The sequence below is a fragment of the Ursus americanus genome, chromosome 12 (assembly GCF_024610735.1).
Source record: "Ursus americanus isolate L20-20 chromosome 12, mUrsAme1.1.p, whole genome shotgun sequence".
Taxonomy (NCBI): Eukaryota; Metazoa; Chordata; class Mammalia; order Carnivora; family Ursidae; genus Ursus; species Ursus americanus.
The window spans coordinates 55,691,794-55,710,606 of record NC_142138.1 but is presented as its reverse complement, the minus strand read 5'-3'; the positions used below and the strand labels follow the sequence as shown (position 1 = coordinate 55,710,606).

Sequence of the window (18,813 nt, the reverse complement as noted above, 5' to 3'; positions counted from 1 at the left end):
TGACAAATAAATAAATAAAATCTTAAAAAAAAAAAAGAACTTAACAGATTCAGAAGGTATGGGCTTTGAATTTGTTGGTTTCATATGAAAGTCATGCTCCCAGGCAAGTCCTTTACTGTCTCCAGAAATTGGCTAGCCCTAAGAGGGGCAGTCCCTCGAGGATCAGCAAGGCCCAGGGGTCAGTTTGTTCTCTGTATTTATGAGTTTGGTTTTTTAAAAAAATTGTTTATTTTAGTGTAGTTGACATATAGTGTTATATTAATCTCAGGTGAACGACCTAGTGTGATATATGTAGTGATCCAACATCTCTATGTGTTATGCTGTGCTCACCACAAGGGTAGCTCCCATCTGTTACCACACATCACTATTACAACACCACTGACTATATGCTCTATGCTGTACCTTTTATTGCTATGATGTATTCATTCCATAATTGGAAGCATGTATCTCCCACTCCCTTTCATCCATTCTGTCCAACCTCCTACCCCTGTTCCCTCTGTCGGGGAGGGATTTGTTCTCTACATTTGTAGGTTTGAGTCTGTGTTTTGCTTGTATATTCATTTGTTTTGTTTTTCAGGTTCCACATATGAGTGAAATCATATGATATTTGTCTTTCTCAGTCTGACTTATTTCACTTTGCATGATACCCTATAGGTCCATCCATGTTGTCACTAAATGGCAAGATCTCATTCTTTTTTATGGATTCCTAGTACTCCATTGTATATCTATACCATATCTTTTTTATCCATTCATCTATTAATGGGCACTTAGGTTGCTTCCATATCTGGCTATTGTAAATAATGCTGCAATAAATATAGGGGTACATATATCTTTTTGAATTTTTTTGTTTTCTTTGGGTAAATATCCGGTAGTGGAATATTGCATCATATGGTATTTCTGTTTTTCATTTTTTGAGGAACCTCCATTCTGTTTTCCACAGTGGCTGCACCAATTTACACTCCTACCAATGGGAATGAAGGTTCCTTTTTCTCCACATCCTTGCAATACCTGTTATTTCTTGTGTTCTTGATTTTAGCTCTTCTGCCAGGTGTGAGGTGATACCTCATTGTGGTTTTGGTTTGCTGTTTGTCCATTTGCTTAACTTTTTAATATTCCATGTATAAGTGAAATCGTATCTTCTTCTCATGTTTTTAATTAGCTCTTCAACCTTAATCACTCCTAAGATCACCTTTATCTTGATCCCTTTACCTCTATTATCCTACCATTCTGGACATCTCCACTTGAATGTCTGATATTTCAGATTTGACATGTCTCAACATGAAACAGTATGTATTTCATACACTGACCACCCCAAACCTGATATTTTCCTATATTTCTGTATCTCTAAAAGGCTCCACTAGGCATCAATCACACAAATCATAAACTTCAAATGTTATTTCACTTCTTCCTTGTTACCAAATCAGTCATCATGTTTTCAGTACAGTAACATCTGGAAAAAGTGTTTTCTGCTCTCAAATCCACAGCCACTAATCTTATCTCCTACCACTCTTCTGCTCTGTCAGTGGTTCACAAACTTCAGTGTGCATCCACATCTTCTGGAAGGCTTGCCACAGTGCAGACTGCTGGGACAGAGCCTGTAGTTTGTGATGTGGCAGGTCTGGAATGGAACATGAAAATTTGCATTTCTAACAAGTTGCTGGATGACTCTGATTTTGCCAATTTGAGGACCACACTTTGACAATCATTGTCCTAGATTATCGTAATAACCTTCTAATGGATATCCTTGTTTCTATTCAACACTTCTTCAGGCCATATTTCACACCTAAACCACAATTTGCTTAAAAGTTATAATTGCCCTTTATTGCCCTTTAGGGCCTAGCAAGTGCCTGGCACATACTAAGTGTTCAGTATTTGTGTAAATGAAATAGGCATTAGAGAATGAGTAGGATTTGCATAGGAGTTGAGACAGTTTATGCTAGTGTTAGGGTGGGAGAGGGGGAGGGATATGGTATATAGTTTATTTTATTTTATCTTATTTTTATTTTAAAGATTTTATTTATGTGTCAGAGAGAGAGAGAGATACAGAGCACAAGCAGGGGGAGCGGCAGGCAGGGGGAGAAGCAGACTCCCCACTGAGCAGGGAGCCCAATATGGGGCTCAATCCCAGGACCCCAGGATCATGACCTGAGCTGAAGGCAGACCCTTCACCAACTGAGCCACCCAGGCGTGCCTGGTATATAGCTTTAGTCGCAATAATATTACGTATAAGGAAGCAAAGCCTATCATGGAAATCAATTACTAAATAAGGACAATTTTTTTATATACATATATACAGGCCAGTGAGGAAATCAACCAAATTGGAGCCAAAAATGATACTAGACTGATCTATTCAAGGACAGAGAAAAATTCAGTGTCTTAAACATCTTATTTTGCTTCATAGTGTTAAAGAAATCTGAGTTTACTTTTACACTTTCACCCATCTTACGCAGTTTGAATATTTGTTCTAGCATTCCCCCATGTAGCTTTTTAGAGCTCAAGAAATATATTTATAGAGTTTGTCTGCTTACTCAGTTTGTATGCAGAAACTTTTTCCATTAAAATTAGCTCAAGAACTTTGTTTAGCTTCCCACCACACTCAAGAACATATTCGTTATATCCCTGGAGTTTTCATATTATGATTTCGTTATGAAAAGAATTGTCGGTTACTTGAAGCTTCCTCTTCAAAGATCTTTTTTATGTGGAGCATAGAAACTTGTTTCCTGAAATATTATTCCTCTCATTTAGGAAACTTCATTGAAAACTGTTTGTCTCCTGTCCACAGAGGTGAATGAATTCAAGAAAAATACAAATGTAAACAAGATATGGGTCTTCCACGGATGATAGTTGATCATTCTCTCCTGGGAACTGTGGATGTCAATTAGGGTCTGTATCAGAATCTTATATAAAAATACATATCTCTCTTTCTCCTCTTTCCACTTTCCTTCTGAGAGCTCACAACAGAGGGGAGTGGCAGTGTCTATTTTGAAATTGCTTCTAAGGTAATTCTAATTCACTTTCTGGAAAAGAACTGACTTAGATTGCTGGGTCTTGGATTTTCTTTTTCACAGATCAGATTTTTTTTTTTTTTTATTGAGAGAATATACTGTTGACCTTTAATTTTGATCAGTAAGGGTTTTGGAATGAGAAGATAAACTATCTTATGTTATCAACATCTCTTCTAATTAAAGGATATTTAATGCAAAAATGCTAATAGACACACTCCCAGAATAAGGAATAATCCTTTAAATAAAAAATACACATAATGAAAAACTCATCACTTGTCCTCACTTTGTAGGGGACCAGTGAAAACATCATTATGGACCAGTGCTCTTTCGAACATCTGAGAGCTATTGCCCTAGATAAGTTAGCAGCTTCCAGGAAAGAAAGTTAACATCACCTTTACATTCTTTACCCTTTATTTTAATTCATCATTTTAAAGCTTTGCTTTCCATGTATACCATAGTAGCCTATGTTGGTTCAATTAAGCATTTCCTTTCCAGTTTTTCTCTGTTCTGCTCTAGGGAACCATCGTCAGTGCTAAGAATTCATGCATTAGATCAGATGGTCCTTTTTCTGTCCTTCATCCAGTGGCAGGTTTAAAACCCTTTGATGATTCAGCTCTATAATATTTAAAGTTCTGTTTCAAATCCTTTAAACTTAGGGTTTTAGGAAATAGCTAGCTGCGTGGGAAGGCAAGAGAAGAGTCTATTAAAATCTACAATCCTCTTAGTGACCCATTCATTGAGTCTCTCAACAAATCTGTTCAAGATTTTTCCTCTTCTGAAAACAAAAGACAAAGCAAATGGGAAACTAAAACTCTACCAAGGTAAGCCTAAGAAAAGCCCACTCGGAAAGAAGCCGTATTAAGAGAGAACATTGTAAGTGCTATTTATTTTGTACGCTAAGAGCACCAGAATCTCAAGTTAACAGCTGAGTGGGGTTCAGCCCATTCAGGCAACTTTCTTTTACAATACCTGAAAGGACTTTTATATTTAGAATTCTGTGAATATGGAAAACAACGAAGGCTACATTCTGTACTAAGAACTATATACTGTTTACATACCTATGTCAAAATTTCAAGGCTGTACAAGATTTCTGAAATGAGTTTTCTTTTCCTCTTCGCTCATGGCTTTCCATAAGCTTTGACCAGGTGTGGCAGAGGGGATGCGTCTGGTCCAGGCTTCACCTCCCGCACATGACGTTGTTCTCATTTATCCGGGTCAGTCAGACCCCTTCCACTGAATTTTAGATTTTTGTTTATGTACTTGATCAAAGACTAGTTATTAGATACTGAATCTTCAACAGCTAGTTTCTGTGGAAAGCTTTGCCTCCTTTCAACATTGTTTATTGTTAGTTGGGCCTGTATAATCCCCAGCTGTATTCATCTCTAAGCTGAGCATTTTAAGTGTCTCTTCTTTGGGGATCAATGTCCTTAACACTAAAGCAATGGTTTGTGAGGAAGGAGGATTAAATCCCTTTTGACAAGAAGAATGACTTTCTATTTGAATGAAAGCTGGAAACACATTTATTTATTTCTGTGGGACCATGAGTAGATCGATGAAGTACCATTAAATGTCTCTTCTCTAACCCATCCCAGGCCCCCTGAGTCATAGTAGTTATGTTAAGTGTATTAACAAGAAACATTTCTATAGTACTTCCTATGTGCCAGGCATTATTCTAATGCTTTATTTTTATTAATTAATTTAATATTTAAATAACCTGAATTTAGTGCTATTATGCTCACAGAACAAAAGAGGACTCTGAGGCACAGAGGTTTAGCCCATGGTCACCCAGACAGTGGTAAAGCTGATATTGTGAACATAAGCAGTCTTGCTCTAGAATCTGGTTCTATAACCACTAGTCTTTATTGTGAGAAGGCAAACATTGCTTTTCAACCACCCTATAATCAAAAATTATGCTTGTTACATATTTTTGCAGGCAATGAAATTAGGGTCAAGACATGATATAATAGGGTAATAATCAGCTTGCAAGATCTCTGGGTACCTTGGGGAAGCAGAGGAGAGATGGCACAGATGTGCAATCAGGATTTAAATATTGGGTGTCACTTACTAGCTGAGACTGTGGGCAAGTTCCTTAACTTCAATACTTTGTTTTTTCATATTTATACAGAACAATACCCTTTTCTTAGGGTTTTATGAGTTGGAGTACTAAAAGCACAGCAGCTGAATAACTGAATTAATAGAGAATTTGAGCTCATATGCTGTCCTTTCTCACATGTGTTTATTTCACCAATACATATATCACATTTACTGTTCTGCACTCTTTTTTTTTTTTTTAAGATTTTACTTATTTATTTGACAGAGAGAGACAGCCAGCGAGAGAGGGAACACAAACAGGGGAAGTGGGAGAGGAAGAAGCAGACTCATAGCGGAAGAGCCTGATGTGGGGCTCGATCCCATAACACCGGGATCACGGCCTGAGCCGAAGGCAGACGCTTAACTGCTGTGCCACCCAGGCACCCCACTGTTCTGCACTCTTATAGGTGTTTTGTGTATTCCAACTGGTCAAAGCCTCATATAACAACTCCACGAGAAATTATCATTATTGTGAAGCCTATTTTACAGAGGAAGCTGAAGCACAGAGTGGTTAAATCATTTGCCCAGGGTCACACAGAGTTGGGATTAGCAGAGCTGGCATTCAAATTCAAGCACACAAATACCAGTCCATTTTTAACTGCTATGTCATGCTGCCTAATACGAGTTAAGCCATGGAATGAGACTGTTTGGTATTCCAGCATTCATGCCTTTGCATAAAGAGAGGGGCAGGGACTGCAACCAAAATCGTTTAAGAAACATTTTTGAGCACAAACCGAGTGGTATAGTGGGAACTAGAAGTGTTCTCTTATCCAGCTACAGCTTTTTGTTTCACCATAACTTTGGAACCTAAAGATAACACATAGAATTGATCAAGTAGGAATTTGGGACTCTTCCAGAAAATTCAGGATCTAAGCTCACTATGATTATACCATGCTGCAAATGATGTAAATTCTCTTATCATATCACTGCACAATAACAGATATGCTAAGCTCATATTGCCCTGTATTCCTAGGTAGAGAGAGAGAGAGACAGTGAATAAGAATGAAATGGGATTTTCTGCTTGGTTTGTTAATGAAATATCTTGAAAGCACTTTCCACAACAATAACAAAATGCTCCTGTTCTGGTAACGTAGACAAATTCCAGCTGAGTGATTACGTTCCACCTAATTAAAAATTCTTTCTCTAATTTCAGATTCTCCATGTTTACGATGCTCTTTACCTTCTGTTCTAAATTGTTGTTTACTATGTTTTCCTGCTGCAAAATTCCTTACTGCATTTCTCCCTGGAGGTGGTTGTATACTGATAATGGTTAAAATAATTCTATATGTAAAATATGCACAAAGTATGTAAATATTTGTACTTTAACACTGGAATAAATCTAAATTAAAACGTATAAATATATTGTTTTCAGAACTCCTCTCAAACGCCTCACACAGTCAAAGCTCCTTTTGAATATGGAGTTAAAGATTGGACACATAGTTGTAATTATTTATTAATCATACATTTAATATTCCCCAAGCTGCCATAAAATGTCTGAAGAGACGTGCTGCTAAGAATAACTTGCTCAGCATTGCAGCACAATGCAGACAATTTTCCACAGGGAAAGAAAAAAAGAAACATATCTTTTCACCTATTGCCAAGCAAATTGCTAACGGTTTTGCCCATTTGAGCTGAGAAGTAATTAGTGGTATGGGATAGAGGCCAAGCATATCAAGAACTTGAAAATGTGTTCCTACTTATGTACTGATAGGCCCATTTTGGATTTAGCTGTATTTCTGTACATTTTATGAATTTTCTTTACTTCTGTCACAATGTTAATATTGATAACTTGCCTTTCTGAAATAGCAATTTAAAAATAATGGCCATAGTTTCTATAGACACAAATTGTAATGGTATGAATAATAACAACAAACTAAGCCAATTAGGTGCACATGTTAATTTTGGGGTTTTGACAGCTTAATCTGACTTTTCTTTTTTCCATAGTAAGTAAACCCTGAGAGTACAGAGGCTCATACCAGCCTCAGAATATCATCATGTGTACTGCCAGTGGCAATGGCTTAATGGGCTAATCCCTTGAGTCAAACCTTAGCAATATTTTAAGGCTCTAAGTGGCTTCAAGGTCATCTGATTTACTTTCCTGACATGATATACAAGCATTCAAATAGTGGCCTAATCCAATCTTTCAAACCTCCAAGATAGGCTAATGTGTCTCACTAGACAATTTTTTTCTGGGGGTCAACTACTCTGGAAGTGGAATAAATATATAATTAAATAAAATACAATTTTATTCTCTTTTTCAGGAAAGATGGAAAGTTAGCTCATGCTTACTTTTGTGTTTGTGTGATGTGTTAACTGGCATGGGCCATGGAGAATCATAGAATCTGAGAGCCAATAAAGTTAGAGATCAACTATTCTGGACACTTGAAATGCAGTCATCCAGCCTGAGGGAAGAGGGATGGAAACATGATGGAGAGAAGTGGTCATGGTCTCATCAGTCAGTCATGCTTGTAGTTACTGCGATTTTATAAGTGTATGGTCTTGACCCTATCCACGGCTATTGGTGAGTCATTCTTGCAAAAAAAAAAAAAAGGCATAAGATTATACTTATAAAATGCATTACACAAAACTTATGAGTGGTGTTCCAAGACAGATAAATGGCATTCCAAGAAACAATGAATTCTGAAAACAAAATATGTTATTACACTGGCAATTTTGACATGTGATTCAATGTAGTGCTCTTGCCTTGCTAAGCTATCTGAATAATCTCGTACTTGAATACAGCTCAATAATTTTCACTATCATTTCACAGTGTTTGAATGTTTGCCACAGACCACAGTTCTTTTAAATGCTTAAAGGAGGGTATGTGAAGAGAAAAAAAGATGTGAGCATTGTGTGGAATACTCTAAATGAAATCAGAAATTGATTTAAACTCTGAATTAGCAAAAGCAATATTAACTTCAATGGCAAAACCAAAATCAGAGAAAGGAGAAAAGACATTTTCACCTCTACAAAAGGAAATGAGCTCATATGAAACAACATATACTCTAATGCCTAACTTGAAGTTACTTTTGGAACCGCTCTTCAAAATCCAGTCAAGAAAAATGCAAAATGAAAGGTGTTCTATGCCTAGAATATTTTTTTATAAAACAAAGGTCAATATTATCAAGGAATTGCTGCTTTGTATATTTTAAAATTTCATTTTAAGAATAATAGCTTAAAGGAGGAGGATGACATCATCAAGATGGTGACATAGGTTGTTCCTGGTTACTAACTTCAGTCCCAATAATACGAAGACCAACAAGTCACTATGCATAGACAGGACACCATTGTGAAGATGCAGAGTCCTGGGAGGAGGCCGTAGCACTCCCCTGGGCCACAGAGCCTGAGCAGGACTGCATTTGAAAGGTAAGAGAAGTGGTCTCACTTTAATCAATCACCCCTCTCTGGGAGGGAGGGCACAGAACCTTACTAGGAGAGCCTCCCTGGCCTTCCAGTTTCTCCAGTGGGAAAAAGAGGACCCAAGATTGACATCCAATCTCCCCAGCATTGTGGCATGTTTCCCAGGAGGCTCACTTGGGTCATCCCTCCCAGGGATCATGGGGGAGAATCTGTGGAGTTCAAGTACGGGGGTTAAGATAGAGACAGATAAAGCGGGGGTGGAGCTTAAAGCAACCAGCATACACATCTTGGCAGACCTCATTCCTGCTTGAGCGGAGATCCCAGTCAGCAGCTCTGCAGATCAGCAGACTCCAGCCAGTGACCCTGTCAGGCCAGGAAACTTGGTTGGCAGTTCAGCCTGATTTGGTTCGCCAGCCACAGGGCCACACTGCCTGTGAAGCACATATTCTGGCCTTGCCTGAGCAGGGTAGGAAATTCACAGTTCTGCCCAACTGCTGAGCATGTCTTCCAGACCCACTGCTTCAGGAATAGCGACCACAACACCCTGAAGTTGTGGAATATACCTTATGGCTCTGCCTGGCAGGGAGCCAAGCTGGCAGCACTGCCCAAGTGTTGAGCATAGCCTCTCACTCCACATAGCCAGGGACGCTTGAGCTTCCTGAGGAGATTTGGAGCCCAGCCTATGGTAAGCACCCAGCTGCCAAGCCCAGCCTATAACCCTACTCAGTAGTAGAGCAGAGGATATGGCCTTAACAGATGGCTAAAGAGCCTGTGTCCTCACCCAAACAGGGAGCTCACCAATGACCTTGCTCAATCACAGAGCATAGCTGGCAGCCCAACCTGACTGAGAAGCAAAGACAATGATCCTATCCAGCTGCAGAGCATGGTCACTAGCCTCCCCCAACTGTGGGGTGCAATTAGAGGCACCACCTCACCAGAGAGCCCAGCCAGCAACCTCTCCCAACAGTGGAGCATGGCCAGTGGCCTACTGAATTGTGAAGCCCAGCCTGCAGCCCTGGCCAACTTTGAGGCATATTCTGCTGCCCTAATTGCAGAGCACAGACTGAGGTCCCATCTGACCATGAGGTCCAGCCTTCAGCCCTACCTAAATGCAGAGTCCAGGCTCAGGCACTACTTGAACAGGAAGGATTGCAGAGCATAGCCCCAAACCCTGTCCCATTGCAAAATTTCACCACTGGCACTGCCCTGTGGGGAATATAGCCTGCAACTCCACCCCACCAGAGGTGACTGCAGAGTCCAGAGAATGCACCATCTAAACATGGAAAACAACCAAAAGTCTTGCCCAACCAGGTAGTGCACATAGCAGCACTGCTTGAACACAGAGTCCAGCCAGAAGGCCATCTCAACCAGTGACAAACTCCACCCCACCAAGAGCAGGGGGAGTGGCCTCACCTAACTAGAGACCCCAGGGGCAAACTCCATCTGCTCACAGATGCTACCAGCTGACCGAGTATCCTAAGCTGAGCTGGTTGGTGAAGGTCTTTCCGTGCTGAAACAAAACCTGCAAAATCTGGATGCAGAGTCTGTTTACTCAAATGCAAATGCCAACAAAAGGATATGAGGATCACAAAGAATCAGGTAAACATGACACCACCAATGGAAACTAATAATGCTCCCATAACGGACCCTAAAATGTGATGAACTGTCTAACAAAAACTTTAGAATAATCCTCTTAAGGAAATTCAGTGAACTACAAGAAAATGCAAACAGACAACTAAATGAAATTAGGAAAAGGATTCATGAACAAAATGAGAAGTTTAACAAAGAAAAAGAAATCATCAGGCAAACTAAGTGGAAATACCAAAGCTGAAGAATTCAATGACTAAGCTGAAGACTTCAATAGAAAGCTTCAATAGCAGATTTCAAAAAGCAGAAGAAAAATCAACTTCCAATTCCTGTTGGAAATTATCCAGTCAGGGGAGCAAAAGGAAAAAAAAAAAAAGGAATGAAACACTGTGAAGAGAGCCTATAGAATTTATGGGACATCAGCAAAATAAAATAAATTTATGCATTATAGAAATCCTGGAAGGAGAAGAGTAGGAGAAAGGGGAAGTGAATCTATTTCATTATTGAAAGTTAAGTTTTCTATGGAAAAACTCTGAAACTTGGGAAAGAAATGCACATTGAGATTCATGAGGTTGAAAACGCCCCCAAAAGTTTCAATCCTAACGGGGCTAAATTGAGGTACATTATAATTAAATTGTCAGAAGTCAAATAAAAAGAGAAAAATTGAAAGCAGTGATAGAAAAACAACTGGTCCTGGGGCACCTGGGTGGCTCAGTCGTTAAGCGTTTGCCTTCGGCTCAGGGTGTGATCCCGGCATTCTGGGATCGAGCCCCACATCAGGCTCCTCTGCTGGGAGCCTGCTTCTTCCTCTCCCACTCACCCTGCTTGTGTTCCCTCTCTCACTGCCTGTCTCTCTGTCAAATAAATAAACAAAATCTTGAAAAAAAAAAGAAAGAAAAACAACTGGTCGTGTACATGGACACACCCAATACACCATCAGGGATTTATCAGCAGAAACTTTGTAAGCCAGGGACAGTGAGATGATTTATTCAAAATATTGAAAGGAAAAAATCCTATCAACCAAGAATGCTATACCCGGCAAAGTTGTCCTTCAGAAATGAAAGAGAGAAAAATACTTTTCCAGACAAAACTGAGGGAGTTTATCACCATTAGACCTGCCAAATAAGAAATATTGAATACTGTTTTACTAAATTGAGGTGATGCTAATTAACATTAGAAAAGTATAAATGAATAAAATTTACCAGTAAAGGTAAATACATAGATAAATCAGATTCTCTAACATAATAATGGTGGTGTATATATCACTTATAACTATAGTTTAAAAGTTAAAAAAAATACTAAAAATAACTATAACTGCAAAAATGTATTACTGTATACACAATATACAGAGGATTTAAATTGTAACATCAATAGCTTATAATGTGATGGGAGGAAAATAAGTAAAAGTATATAGTTTCTGTATGCTACAGAAGTTAAGTTCTTATCAGGTTAAAATGGGATGTTATAAGATATTTAATGTAAGCCTCATGGTGACCATAAAAGAAAAACCTGTAGTAGGTAAAAGTTAGGACGAGAGCGTCAAGTCAAAGCATAACAACACAAAAAGTCATCATTTCACAAAGGAAGAGAGCAGGAAAAGAAGAAAGTAACAAAGGATCTACAAAGCAGTCAGAAAACAATGAACACCATGGCAATAGTAAATTGTTATCCATCAATAATTACTTTAAATATAAACAGATAAAATCTCCAATTAAAAACAATGAGTGGAAGAATGGAGGAAAAAACAAGATCTAAGGATATGCTGCCTATAAGCAACTCACTTTAGCTTTAAGGATGCACACAGGCTTAGAGTAAAAAAGTGGAGAAAAGTATTTTATGCCAATGGTAACCAAAAGAAAGCAAGGGTAATAAATACTTATATCAGACAAAATAGATTTTAAGTTTAAAATGGTCACAAGTGACAAAGAATTTCATTATATAATGCAAAAGGGGTCAATTCTTCAAGAAGATATAATAATCATAAATATTTATGCTCCTAATACTGGAGCACCTAAGCATATGTAGCAAATGCTAACATAGCTAAAAGGAGAAATAAACATCAATACAATAGTAGTTGGTGACCTTAATAAACACTCTCAACAAGGATAGATCATCCAGACAGAGAATCAATAAGAAAACAGTGGATTTGAACAGTGCTGTAGACCAAATAGACCTAACAGACATTTACAGAACATTCCATCCAACAGCAGCAGATTACACATGCCTCCAAGGAGAGTTGGAACATTTTCTAGGATAGATCATGTGTTAGGACACACACAAACACAAAAAAAGACTCAATACATTCAGTAAGATAGATATTATGTCAAGAATCTTTTCTGACCATCATTGTATGAAAATGGAAAACGGTCACAGGGAGAAAGCTGGAAAATTCCCAAATAGATGGAAATTAAACAACACGCCCTGGAACAACCAGTGAATCAAAGAAGAAATCAAAAGAGGAACAAAAATTAGTTGAAGGCAAATTAACATGGAAACATAACATACCAAAGTTTAGGAGATAAAGCAAAAGCTGCTCTAAGAAGAAAGTATAGCTATAAATGCATACATCAAGAAAAAAGAAGTTTCAAGTAAACAACCTAATCATACAGCTCAAGGGACTAGAAGAAAACCTAAGAAAAATGTTAACAGAAGGAAAGAAATAAAGATCAGAGCAGAAATGAAATATACTACTAAACATACTAAAATAATAACAAAAACCAAAGTTTGGTTCTTTGAAAAGATGAACAAAATTAACAATCCTTTAGCTAGACTACCCAAGGGGGAAAAAAAAAGAGAGGACTCAAATATATAAAATTATAAATGAAAGAGGAGACATAACAAATGATACCACATAGGGGCGCCCGGGTGGCACAGCGGTTGGGCATCTGCCTTTGGCTCAGGGCGTGATCCCGGCGTTATGAGATCGAGCCCCACATCAGGCTCCTTTGCTATGAGCTTGCTTCTTCCTCTCCCACTCCCCCTGCTTGTGTTCCGTCTCTCGCTGGCTGTCTCTCTCTCTGTCGAATAAATAAATAAAATCTTAAAAAAAAACAACAACACCAAAAACAAAAAACAAATGATACCACATAAATACAAAGAATCACTAGAGACTAATATGAGAAATTCTGTACCACAAATTGGACAGCCTAGAATAAATGGATAAATTTCTAGAAGATACCATGTACCTAGACTATGTCATGAAAAAGTAGAAAATCTGAACAGACTAATAGAAGGTAAGGAGAGTAAGTCACTGATCAGAAACCTCCCAACAAAGAAAATCCCAGGACCAGTTGGCTTCACAAGTGGATTTTACCAAACATTTAAGGAAGAATTAATGTCAATCCTTCCCAAACTCTTCCAAGGAAAAACTTCCAAACTCATTTTATGTGGTCTCATTACCTAGATACCAAAGCCAGACGAAGACTCAAGAAAAGAAAATTACAGAGCGGTATCTTTGATAAATATCCCTGCAAAAATTTTCAACAAAATACTAGCAAATTGAATTCAGCAGCACATTAAATGAATTATACACTATGATCAAGTGGGATTCATCACTAGGATAGAATGATGGTTCAACATATCAACAACAGATCAACAAATGTGATCGATCACATTAATAGAAAGAAAGGAAAAACTCATATGATCATCTCAATAGATACAGAAAAAGCATTTGATAAAATCCAACATCCTTTGATGATAAAAATTCTCAACAAGTTGAGTATAGATGGAGCATACTTCAACATAGTGAGGGCCCTGTATTACAAGCCCACAGCTAACATCATATTCAGCGGTGAATAGTTGAATGCTTTCCTTCTAAGGTCAAGATGAAAACTATCACCATTCAACCTATTACTGGAAGTCCTAGCCAGATCAGTGTGGCAAGAAAAAGAAATAAACAACATCCAAATTGGAAAAGAAGTAAAACTGTCTCTATTTGCAGTTGACTTGATTGTATATATAGAAAACCCTAAAGAAAAGAAAATTTGTCAGTAATCATTCAGAAATACAAATGCAAACCATAATGAGATATCTTCACACTCATTAAGATGGTTATTATTTTTTTAAAAAGCAAATTAAAAAAAAAGAAAAGAAACTACTGTTGGCCAGGAGATACAGAAATTAGGACCATTGTGCATTGCTGGTGGGCATGTAAAATGATGTAGCTTCCATGAAAAACAATATGGAGATTCCTCAAAAAATTAAAAATAGAACAACCACATGATCCAGCAATCTCTTTTCTGGGTATATATCAGAAGGAAATGAAATGACTCTTGAAAAGATATCTGCACTCCCATGTTCATTGTAGCATTATTTACAATAGCCAAGACATGGAACAGCCTAAGTGTCTGTCAATGAATGAATGGATAAAGAATATGTGATATGATGTGTGTGTGTATGTGTGTGTGTGTGTGTGTGTGTTATTTAACCTTAAAATGAAGGAAATATTGTCATTTGTAACAATATGGACAAAATTTCAGGGTATTATGCTAACTGAAATAAGTCAAACAGAGAAAGGTACATACTGTATGATCTAAAATATGGACATTAAAATAATGAAACTCATAGAGACAGATGGTAGATTGGTGGTCACTGGCGCAAGAGTGTGTGGGAGATGGGTGAAGGTGGTCAAAGTACAAAGTTCCTGCTATAAGATAAATAAATTCTGGAAATCTAATGTACAGTATGGTGACTATAATAATCATGTATTTTACACCTGCAATTTGCTTAAAGAGTAAATTTTTAAAGTTCTTACCAAAAATATAATTGAGATGTAATCTTATTGTAGTAATCATTTCATAACATTTATGCATACTAAATCATCTTGTACATCTTAAACTTAATGTTATGTCAGTTACATCTAAATAAAGTTGAAAAAATAATAAATTTAAATTTTAAATATTTGTGGCAGTATCTTTCAATTTCTAAATAATTTTTAAAATTATTACCTTTTTTTAAAAGTGCTGTTTCTTTTTTTTTAAAGAATTTTTATTTATTTATTTATTTGAAAGAAAAAGAATGAGAGAGTGAGCATGAGGGGGGGAGGGTCAGAGGGAGAAGCAGACTCCCCACTGAGCAGAGAGCCCGATGTGGGACTTGATCCCGGAACTCCAGGATCATGACCTGAGCTGAAGGCAGTCGCTTAACCAACTGAGTCACCCAGGTGCCCTAAAATTAATATTACCTTAATTTAAGGTTTTTGTTCTCAAATGTCTACATGGTAGAGGCCATTTTTATATCTTATTGAATTATATAACCTTATCATAACATATTGTTTTATAATAATAATAAAAACCATGTATTTATTATTATAGTTTCTTAACACACAGAAAAATCTGTGAAAATTTTAGTATAATTCTATCACAGAAAACGATTTATTATTATGATCACTCATTTAAAAACAAAAATAATGTATTATGGAAAATACAGAATAATTTAAGATTTTTATGAAAATTACCATGAATTCTTATTTCTAGTTCCTTGACCCCAAAGATTAATATCCCTTGGGTATTTGGAAACATTATTAGAGCATGGCCTGCTCATCCTATAATAATGCGATTTTATTCACAGAATGGTCTGAATTTACAAATTTTTACCTATTTTATTTTTGGTAACTTTTTGGCTGTAGAATATTCTGACATCAACACACACACACACACACACACACACACACACACACACACACACATACACACACTTCCTGGAAGATGAAAAAACAATACATGTTCTTTTTTTTTTTTTTTAATCCATGTTTCCCCATTCTTTTTTTTTTTTTTTTTGAAGATTTTATTTATGTATTTGACAGAGAGAGACACAGCAAGAGAGGGAACACCAGCAGAGGCAGTGGGAGAGGGAGAAGCAGGCTTCCCACTGAGCAGGAATCCCAATGCGGGTCTCTATCCCAGGACCCTGGGATCATGACCTGAGTCACCCAGCTGCCCCGGAACAATACATGTTCTTGAGCTCTGAATTTCCATTTTTCAATTAAGTTGGTGATGAAAATGTAATTTGCATAGGTATTTGCTGACATTTTTCACCCACTGTGGATAATGTCATTGACAATAAGACCGTACACAAACCAGAAACAGTAGTACACACTTCAAAAATTAGTATTAGATTATTGTTCTGCCTTAAAATGAGATGGAATTTGGATACATTCTACAACGTGGACAAACCCTAAGTGCATTATCTAAGTGATATAAGCTAGATACCAAAGAGAAATATTGTATGAGTCCGCTTATATGAGGTACCTAGAATAGGCAAATTTATAGTGACGAAGAGTAGAAGAGAAGGTATCAGGGGACCAGAGGAGGGACAATGGGAGTTATTGTTTAATGGGCACAGAATTTCTGTTTAGGATGATGAAAAAGTATTGAATAGTAGTTATGTTTGCAGAACATTGTGAATGTACTTAATGTCACTAAATCATACACCTAAAAGTAGTTAAAATGGTAAATCCTATGTTATGCACATTATGCCACAATAAAAATAACCTCCCAAATTAATATTTGTTTACAAATGCTGGGCCAAAGTATGATTTAATGCATATAGCCACAAAAGGTTCACGCACGTGTTACTTTGTGAAGCATGAGTTTTCATCTAGATCACATGATTTTGGTAAATTATTTTTCTTGTGGATATTCTAAGATTTCCTGTATACATGTGGAGTGTGCAGTGGTAGCTGTTCACATGTTGCTTTCATAATAGCAGAATTTCATTCAATGTAAACATACACATATGTCATCTCTGTAGTAGAAGAAGCTCATATACATTCATATCAGTCATCAAATTTCAAATCGAAAAATTAGTTACATTCTGGTAATGGTTTAATTCCTTCTAAATCCAATTCACAGAATTTAACTAAAACTTCTTTTGGAAGTTCATTATATTGAAAGTGAAATATCATTATTTTGAACATCTTTATTTGTAAAGGTGGACACTGAAGATGTATTGGTTTTCATAGAGATAATATGATCATAAATTTCGTGTAGCATAATGTATGGTAAAAAAAATGGTTTCCTAGTAAATTAAGACATGTATAGAAATTTGTTATGATACATTCATAATTTACAATTCAAACAAGCTATAGAATTCTATTCTTTGAAATATAAAGTATAATGATCCAAATTTGCAAATATTCTATACATACAATGAGAACTGAACTACGAATTTTTTTTGAAAGAGCTGGTATTGAACACACACACATATTATCATGGCAATATATATTTTCTGTTCTTATGACATGTCACAGATTCAATTTTAGATATGTTTGAGCATAAACAGAACAATTTTGTAAATCATTCTAATTGTCTTACAGTTATATTGATTTTTTTCTAACCAAGTTCCCTAATATTTCATATTGTTAAAAAACAATGAGAAGTATTTAATCCCTGTGTTAGAGTGGAATTTCAACTTTTGAAACTTTGAAGGGAAACGCAATTACTGAAGACAAAGCATGAAAACAGGAAGTCATTGAAATTTATTCCTACAAAGGAAACAATTGAACAAATAAAATGAGAAGAGTGTAAATGTACATTATTTAGTTTTAAAATTCTATAATTTGTTTTGGAATATCTCATCTGGTAGGAAGAATCTTTTGATGGAGCTTCTGGTTTTTATTTGTATACATTTATTTTCTGTATCACAATAAAATGAAATTGAGAGGAACAATGATACTGGAGAATCCAAATTTTGTGAAACATTCAAAAGAATAATAAAATGTCTTAACTTACTGACAAGTATCAATTATAAAACTATTTGTTGAACATTGTTACTTTGAATGGAGGCAAAAGATATCTAAGAAGAAATATTTCCACTTTAATATGAAAAAATAAAATTCAGACTATCTTGCACTTACCAGAATTTACTCTGAACAGACAATATCCCTTAGTGCTGTAAACAGAATATTTCCTCCAATGGTATATTCTACATAGAACAGTCATTTAGAGGTATCAAGAATTTCAAATATATTGACAAAAAATGTAATTTTGAGGATGGATCTAGGTGATATTATAAAAAATTTTCATTTTGCTTTAAGTACACAAATATATGTTATTTAGGTTTTTAAGAAATAATTTCATTTTATAACTATTTTTCTATAGAACTACTTTCTAGGTCTTCTAGCATAAATGAAATCAACTTTAGTGAATATTTCATAGGTCATATTACTTGAGTTATTTTGATGTCTTTTTTCATTCCCAAAAGTATCCCAGTTTGAACAAAAATTGATTTGGACAAAATGATTAAACAGGTAATAATATTATAATTGCTATTTTAGATAAACAGAAATGGAGCCTGGAGAGGTTAAGTAGCCTTCTCAAAGTCACAGAGCTAACAAGTGCCAAAGTGATATCGAAAAAAAATTTTTAAAAATGCAATACCAACTATTACCTACTGGGCATCTCCTGTGGGCTGAGGAGCAGATTTGGTGCATGACATGCACTCTTTATTTCTCAAGAAAAGCCACAAAGTAGCTTATAATTATTTTTATCCTTGTTTTATAGACAAGGAAATTGAGGCTTATTGAAGTAAGATAATGTGCCCCAGATCAACAGCTGGGAAGTGAAAAAATTGGATTTCCTGCTTCTGTCTGACCTCATGCTCATATCTCTTTACCCATTTCTTCTTTTTTTCTTTTCTTTTCTTTTCTTTTCTTTTCTTTTCTTTTCTTTTCTTTTCTTCTCCTTTCTTTTCTTTCCTTTCCTCTCCTTTTTTTTTTTTTTTTACCTTCCCTAGCTTTTTTGAGATTTAATTGACATATAATAGTTTGGAA

General features: G+C 36.3%; 1 protein-coding gene across 1 annotated transcript in view; it reads left to right on the top strand.

The window, feature by feature from the left end:
* The window catches only part of LOC148109194 (uncharacterized), a 76,202-nt gene extending 61,313 nt beyond the window's left edge, over positions 1 to 14,889 (top strand). Inside the window, exons 7-8 of the mRNA XM_087866142.1 lie at positions 2,746 to 2,883; positions 7,358 to 14,889. The gene's annotated coding sequence lies outside the window, so the exon portion shown is untranslated. The remainder of the gene's footprint in view (positions 1 to 2,745; positions 2,884 to 7,357) is intronic.
* The last annotated feature ends 3,924 nt before the right edge of the window (positions 14,890 to 18,813 follow it).